An 8,999-nucleotide genomic window follows, 5' to 3' on the forward strand; every position below is an offset into this window, starting at 1 on the left:
TATTTTAATTTGAATTTTATTTAAATGAGATGTGTTTAATTATTGTCATATAATATGGTTATGACAAATAATAGTTAAATTTTACTTGTCATATAAAATTTGACTCTTTTCTTTGTAGTCATATGAAATTTATGTGTTATATGAGAGTTGAATTTTTCTTGTCATATGAAATTTTTATGTCATATGAAATTTGACTTTTTTTTGTAGTCATATGAAATTTTATATGTTTGAATTTTTCGTGTCATATGAAATTCTTATGTCATGTGAATATGAAATTTTTATGTCATGTGAAATTTGACTTTATTTTGTAGTCATATGAAATTGTTGTGTTATATGAGATTTTATTAATTTTGTCGTATATATGGCTATGACAAATAATAGTTAAATTTTACTAGTCATATGAAATTTATGTGTTATATGAGAGTTGACTTTTTTTTTTCATATAATATGGTTTTGACTAAATAAAAGTTGAATTTTTCTTGTCATGAAATTTGACTTTTTTTTGTAGTCATATGAAATTTTATATGTTTGAATTTTCGTATCATATAAAATTCTATGTCATGTGAATATGAAATTTTTATGTCATGTGAAATTTGACTTTATTTGTAGTCATATGAAATTGTTGTGTTAATATGGTTGTGACATAATAAAGTTAAATTTTACTTGTCATATGAAATTTATGTGTTATATGAGAGTTGACTTTTGTTTTTTTTGTCATATAGTATGGTTATGACATAGGAAAGTTGAATTTTTCTAGTCACTTTTACTTTTTTTTTAAGTGAAAGTTAAATTTATTTGAAATTCCTTTGTCATCAACTTTTTTAAATACCGACGTTTATCAAAATATGTTCATATTTTCATGAACAAATTATAATCACAAGCTATAATATTATAATATAATAGAGGGCTATGGGGCACAGTAAGAGAATTAAATCTTTTCAAATGCGTCACTATTTTGATGACAAGACAGTTGGCTACCAATATAAACATATTTTAATATACATCAGAAAATAATATATTATCTTATTGTTTCAATCACACCAAAATTATTTCTTCAACATATTTTCATGCACAAATTTATAATCACAAGCTATAATATTATGTAGAAACTTAGGGACACAGTAAGAATCTCAATAAATCTTTTCAAATGCGTCACTATTATGATGACGAGACAATTGGCTACCGATATATACATATTTTAAATATATACGTGTTTATCAAAATTTCTTTAATATACTCCAGAAATGAATTTCTTTTTTTTTTATTAAGTGTTAAGACAAAATTATTTCTCCAACACATTTCCATTCACAAATTTTTTAACACAAGCTATAAGTTATAATATTACATCGAAACAACTTACGGACACAGTAAGAACCTCATTAAATCTTATCAAATGCGTCACTAGTATGATGACGAGACAATTGGCTACCGATATAATCATATTTAGAGTATCGCCGTTAATCAAAATTTCTTTAATATACTTCACAGATTAATGCATTTTTAATTAAGTTTTGTTAATACAAAATTGTTTCTCCAACACATTTTCATTCACAAATTTACAATCACAAGCTATAAGTTGTAATATTATATTGAAGCTTACGGACACAGTAAGAATCTCATTAAATCTTTTCATATACGTCACTAATATGATGACGAGACAATTGGCTACCATTTTTATTTTATTTAAACTTTATATAAATCAATGAAATTATATATAATATATTTCTATTATATATATTTCATATATACATACATTTAAGTCTTTTTAAATACGTCACTAATATGATGACGAGACATTTGGCTACCATTTCAAATGAAATTTTTCATAAATCATATATGTATAAAAATACAGATATCATATGTTATACATTATATATAATATTTTATGCCCATAGACATATATATTATACATAGCATATACATACCATCCCTGTAAATATATATATATATTTATATATCTTTACATATTAATATGTGTGTGTTTATTGATCGATTTTTTTAATTGTCGAATCATCAAGCAAAGGATAAGCTTCAGTGGATCGCAGTATGGCAGCTGCTCAACCACTTACAACACCTTGCCTGTTATAAAAGTCGTTTACAATTGATTCTAGGCTTTGTCATTGTATTAAATAATGTTTTAATATATAACTAGCGCGGCATCAGGTGATCGAAGATCCTCCCAATTTACTATGTTATACGTAACATTGGCATCACATCCATTGTCGTCTATTAAATGAATAACAAACTTTTAATGGTTTAGAAGCCATACAATGCAAATTGCCCCTTATTTATCATTGCAGTCCAGCACGGATACGACCTTAGAGGCGTTCAGGCATAATCCAACGGACGTAGCGTCATACCACTGTTCGCTCGAACAAGTATTGTGCCATTGGTCCGTACCTGCGGTTCCTCTCGTACTACGCAGGAATGCTGTCGCAACAACGTTTTGTCATTAGTAGGGTAAAACTAACCTGTCTCACGACGGTCTAAACCCAGCTCACGTTCCCTTGCATGGGTGAACAATCCAACGCTTGGTGAATTTTGCTTCACAATGATAGGAAGAGCCGACATCGAAGGATCAAAAAGCGACGTCGCTATGAACGCTTGGCCGCCACAAGCCAGTTATCCCTATGGTAACTTTTCTGACACCTCTTGTTAAAAACTCTTTAAACCAAAAGGATCGATAGGCCGAGCTTTTGCTGTCCCTGTGTTTACTGAACACCGAGATCAAGTCAGCATTTGCCCTTTTGCTCTATGTGTGGTTTCTGTCCGCACTGAGCTGGCCTTGGGACACCTCCGTTATTATTTGAGAGATGTACCGCCCCAGTCAAACTCCCTACCTGGCAATGTCCTTGAATTGGATCATACCTGAGTAATTGGAGTTATACCAAATTATTAAATCAAAAGTACATAAATGCACTCTCTCATTAAAGAATTTGTTTGCGATTATATAACAAACTCGTGATACTTTGATCAAGAAGCTTGCATCAAAACCCAATACCATAAGATATAATAAATATATCCGTATAATGGCTAGGAAATGATACACGTTCCATTTAATCAAGTAAGTAAGGAAACAATAAGAGTAGTGGTATTTCATTGTCGATACTAAACCGAAATCTAATATCTCCCACTTATTCTACACCTCTTATGTCTCCTTACACTGCCAGATTAGAGTCAAGCTCAAAAGGGTCTTCTTTCCCCGCTAATTATTCCAAGCCCGTTCCCTTGGCTGTGGTTTCGCTAGATAGTAGATAGGGACAGTAGGAATCTCGTTAATCCATTCATGCGCGTCACTAATTAGATGACGAGGCATTTGGCTACCTTAAGAGAGTCATAGTTACTCCCGCCGTTGACCCGCGCTTACTTGAATTTCTTCACTTTGACATTCAGAGCACTGGGCAGAAATCACATTGTGTCAACACCCGCTAGGGCCATCACAATGCTTTGTTTTAATTAGACAGTCGGATTCCCCAAGTCCGTGCCAGTTCTGAATTGATTGTTAATTGATAATCGTTATAATTTAAAAGAACTAATTGGTTACCCAATTAGTATTCTTAAAAATTTTAGCAAGAAAGTTCCACAATTGGCTACGTAACTAAACTATCCGGGGAACAAGAAACTACCATAAATGATAGAAACTCTATTTACCCAGAACGAGCACATAAACCATGTTATTGTTTCCCAATCAAGCCCGACTATCTCAATCTTCAGAGCCAATCCTTATCCCGAAGTTACGGATCTAATTTGCCGACTTCCCTTACCTACATTATTCTATCGACTAGAGACTCTTCACCTTGGAGACCAGCTGCGGATATTGGTACGGCCTGTTGAGAAGTTTGCGTGTCCCCACCATAAATTTTCAAGGTCCGAGGAGAAAATATCGACACAACAGTATATGTCATGCTCTTCTAGCCCATCTACCATATCTCTCTGCGAAAGACTTCCATGGTAGTACGGCTATAAAACAGAAAAGAAAACTCTTCCGATACCTCTCGACGGCTTCTTTATGGTCGTTCCTGTTGCCAGGATGAGCACGAGGCCCATATTTAATAACAAACGGATACTCAACAGGTTACGGAATTGGAACCGTATTCCCTTTCGTTCAAAATTATTCAAGTGTATTAATTTTCCAAAATTTTAAATATTGACAACTTTTACTTGAAAATTTTCGGCTTTCGCCTTGAACTTAGGACCGACTAACTCGTGATCAACCACTGTTCACACGAAACCCTTCTCCACTTCAGTCCTCCAAGGTCTCATTCGATTATTTGCTACTACCACCAAGATCTGTACCAATGACGGCTCCATGCAGGCTTACGCCAAACACTTCTATGCACACCATTGTACCTTCCTACTCACTAAAGTTTCAAAATTTATATTACAAGTAATATAAATCATCTACTTTAGCGGTAATGTATAGGTATACAACTTAAGCGCCATCCATTTTAAGGGCTAGTTGCTTCGGCAGGTGAGTTGTTACACACTCCTTAGCGGATTTCGACTTCCATGATCACCGTCCTGCTGTTTTAAGCAACCAACGCCTTTCATGGTTTCTGAATGAGTTGTTAATTTGGGCACCGTAACATTACGTTTGGTTCATCCCACAGCGCCAGTTCTGCTTACCAAAAGTGGCCCACTGGGCACATTATATCATAACCTTAAACTTCATATCAAGAAAGTTAAGGTTCTTACCCATTTAAAGTTTGAGAATAGGTTAAGATCGTTTCGACCCTAAGGCCTCTAATCATTCGCTTTACCAGATAAGATTATTTTATACAACAGTTAAATGCACCAGCTATCCTGAGGGAAACTTCGGAAGGAACCAGCTACTAGATGGTTCGATTGGTCTTTCGCCCCTATACTCAATTCTGACAATCGATTTGCACGTCAGAACTGTTTCGGTCTTCCATCAGGGTTTCCCCTGACTTCAACCTGATCAAGTATAGTTCACCATCTTTCGGGTCACAGCATATATGCTCAAGGTACGTTCCAGTTAGAGGCATAAATAATATAAATATTATCATACATAACTATATAGAACGCCCCGGGATTGTGTTAATTAACTATAAATAGTTAAAAAACTAATCCCATTAATAGTCAAGTTAATTACGCTATTAGGTTTTTATCCCAATAACTTGCACATATGTTAGACTCCTTGGTCCGTGTTTCAAGACGGGTCCCGAAGGTATCCTGAATCTTTCGCATTGTTAATCATACAAGTGCATATAATAAACACAAAAATCAATGATAATCATGCCATTATATAATTCCGAAAAATTAACGCACTGTATTCATATAAATCTATCAGCACTTTATCAAATTTATGACATTTATTTTATGTTAAAATGCAAGCATTTTAATTTAAATAAGCAATTGACTAAAATTTTTTGATAAATTAATTGATACTAATAGATTACAATGTCCTTATATGGAAAAAATGCACACTATTATTATAATATTGTTTAAATATTACAATTTTAATGATGAATTTTCCATAATGGATATTCAGGTTCATCGGGCTTAACCTCTAAGCAGTTTCACGTACTATTTAACTCTCTATTCAGAGTTCTTTTCAACTTTCCCTCACGGTACTTGTTTACTATCGGTCTCATGGTTATATTTAGTTTTAGATGGAGTTTACCACCCACTTAGTGCTGCACTATCAAGCAACACGACTCTTTGGAAACACCATCTAATAATCATTAACGTTATACGGGCCTGGCACCCTATGGGTAAATGGCCTCATTTAAGAAGGACTTAAATCGTTAATTTCTCATACTAGAATATTGATGTTCCATACACTGCATCTCACATTTGCCATATAGACAAAGTGACTTAGTGCTGAACTGATTTCTTTTCGCTCGCCGCTACTAAGAAAATCCTTGTTAGTTTCTTTTCCTCCCCTAATTAATATGCTTAAATTCAGGGGGTAGTCCCATATGAGTTGAGGTTGTATAATTATACTTATATATTAGTTATTATAAAACATGATGATTATAATAACAATTTGAAATATACTATAATTTTGAAGTTCCATAATATTGACAAATGTTTTATTCTTTATCTCATCATAAATAAGAGGCAATTCTAGTTAAAAAAAAAATTCTTTATGCTAGACATTCCTCAGTATTATTTGAATAAAATAAAGAATATATAATTCTTCAAATTTTCTCATACAAATATATACAACAAGAGAAGTATAGATATTTCGTTATTTATTTTAATATTATGAATATATTATGAGTAAATGTTTTGCAACATTACAATATATATTATCAATAATATACCATATGCTTAAAATTTCGAAAAATTTTAAACAACTTATTTAGCATAGTCTTACAACCCTCAACCATATGTAGTCCAAGCAGCACTCTAAAATTAATTAAAGTACATAACAGCATGGACTGCGATATGCGTTCAAAATGTCGATGTTCATGTGTCCTGCAGTTCACACGATGACGCACAGTTTGCTGCGTTCTTCATCGACCCATGAGCCGAGTGATCCACCGCTTAGAGTAATACAAATTTTTGGTTTATTTCATTACGTCATATATTCTTTTATTGAAAGAAATTAAAAATACACCATTTTACTGGCATATATCAATTCCTTCAATAATTTTTTATACCTAAAAATGTTGCGAAATATCTTAGTTTTACATAATCAATGAAAATACGGTATATGACAACTATATAAAATATATTTAATTGTATTATAATCGATATATGTAAAGCATTAACCTGAACAAACAGGTACAACATTATATTTTAGGTTGTTGCGTTTATACAATGTATGCGCATGTTAATAATGAACAATACATTTGTGCAACGCATGTATATTATGGCACATATGTTACGAACTGGTTGTTACTCGGTGGGCCGCGCCGACTAGCTCATCGGAACTATTCACGGGTGTGGTTCCAACCCTGGCCCGCAGTTCGCACAATCGATAAATCATCGCTAAACTGCCGCTGCAGCTCAATTACCATCGCTATCGACAAAAGAAAACAAACAACGCAAAAGGAACGACGGCGACGAAAACTGCAACAATAAATACAACAGGTACGTAAAATTACATTACAAACAGAAAACAACACTAATCCTTCTTCCGTTCGAACAGGGACCATTTGCTGGACCCGGGCGTACCCTCCCTTCCTGAGACGGCATGCATTCCTCGTCTCCCATATGTTGGCCACCCGAACGGGCCAATCTCAGCCTGCGTTGGACATCTCGCTTCCCCTCCCCTTGCACAAAAAAACTTAGCCGGACATCATCTTCGTTCTCATGGCAAATATAATTTCAATTTCTTAGTTTCTATTGACATTCTGACTAATTTTAATATTTTATATTTACAGTTTTCTTGACGACATTAAAACGGCAACAATGAAGTGAGACACAAATAAACAGACAGACCAGGAACACAACGATGTTGCCACCAAAGGCAAGATGCTGGAGCGGAGACGCCGCGGAATGAACAAAATAAATATGTATAGAAATATATATATATATGTGAATTGGTAAGTGTTTTTAATTTATGTGTAATAAGTTTTGTAATATATTGTGTTGTAATTCAGTAAATGTAATATTTATCGCTTAATTGCTACCTTGCCTACCTAAAGAGCTCTCTGGGTGGGTAAAGGGGCGAATATTGTTGGTGCTTGTGTATATATATATATGTAAATATACAATATCTAGTGTATATTGTTGTGTGTTTTTAAATTGTTATAGAATCGTGTTGTTCCTAAACTGTTGTTTTAAAATTTTACAGATTTTTTATTTTTATTTACTTTACTTTACTTTAAGTTTTAATTTTACTTTAATATTTATATTTTACTTGAAATTTTTATTATTTTTTTTTTACTTTACTTAAACTTTTATTATGTTTTACTTTACTTGAATTTTTTTATTTTTATTTACTTTAAACAAATTGTATTGTAAATTCAACTTAGTTTTACTTTAATTTTAAGGAATTATAATTTATGATTTCGTTTTGTTCGATTTATTTCTTTTTTTGTATGACGTTCGATTTCCTTTTTTTTATGACAATAAACATTAACACATTTTTATTAAAATTATCGTGAAAATGTATTTCCTGGGGCGGCACAGGGACAGGAAGATACTTTCTTGCAGCTCTTCATAGTAAAACAAGGTTGCCAACGATGTGGCGGAGTAATTGGAAACGACTCACTCGGGTCTGCCTGGATGAGACTTCTGCTGATTCAAAGACGGGTTTGAAGCTTCCCCCACTGATGCTGGAGCTGGCACGTTGGTCCAACGCCGCTGATGTCAGACGCCCTCCGCGTCGACTGGCAACCGTCGTCCCTCACACAGCAGGCAATCCGGCACAGCTCGCCGAAGGTGATTAATTAACTCAGCACACGGTCGCGGGAACAGTTTCTAATGGCACGGGAGCGTAGAATGTGATCTAACGCTGCTCAAAGTGCGGACAAACTTTTGACTCCCGACAAAAAAAAAAATTGCAACCTTTGCTGACCGCTGGCAAAATCGAACTCCGTCCGCATGTTCTGCAGCAACGTGGTTTGATGAAAATTTGCCAATTCCTTTTGTCCTATTCATCCCACCGTTGCTGCAGTTTGAGTCTAATTTGACTCAATTGCATCGAGGCATGAAGGGTAGCGCATATGTGCTGTCTCGTTTTGGAGTTGCTACCTATCCCTGTCTAGCAGAACATCTGGAGTTGCCACTCCCCCCGCAGACTACTCGCCGCATTTGACGATATCACCTATCGATAACTAGGTGAGCGACCCCCCCCCTAGAGTCTATCCAGCTGGCACAAACGATAGGCGATAAATACATAACAACACCCCCCCCCTAGATCGTTTGTGCCCAATCGGCCTCCTGAACAGCGCCCAACGTAGGCCACACCCACGACTAACGCCTACTCTGCCACCAGATGGAAACGACGGAACCTTCACCACCAACGCCAATCAAAGGTAAGCAAGCTCCAACTACGATCTCAGATCCTTGGCATGATACAC

The 8,999-nt window shown here is 34.7% G+C and overlaps 2 non-coding genes across 2 annotated transcripts; both read right to left on the reverse strand.

Annotated features, from left to right (window-relative positions):
* Positions 1-2,005: 2,005 nt before the first annotated feature.
* On the reverse strand, positions 2,006-5,956 carry LOC117789393. The gene has a single exon (XR_004617899.1). It is a non-coding gene; the product is annotated as a large subunit ribosomal RNA (ribosomal RNA).
* A 386-nt stretch (positions 5,957-6,342) lies between these two features.
* On the reverse strand, positions 6,343-6,521 carry LOC117789367. Its single transcript, XR_004617876.1, has one exon. It is a non-coding gene; the product is annotated as a 5.8S ribosomal RNA (ribosomal RNA).
* Between the last annotated feature and the right edge of the window lie 2,478 nt (positions 6,522-8,999).

Source organism: Drosophila innubila, assembly GCF_004354385.1.
Source record: "Drosophila innubila isolate TH190305 chromosome 3L unlocalized genomic scaffold, UK_Dinn_1.0 7_D_3L, whole genome shotgun sequence".
In the NCBI taxonomy this organism is placed as follows: domain Eukaryota; kingdom Metazoa; phylum Arthropoda; class Insecta; order Diptera; family Drosophilidae; genus Drosophila; species Drosophila innubila.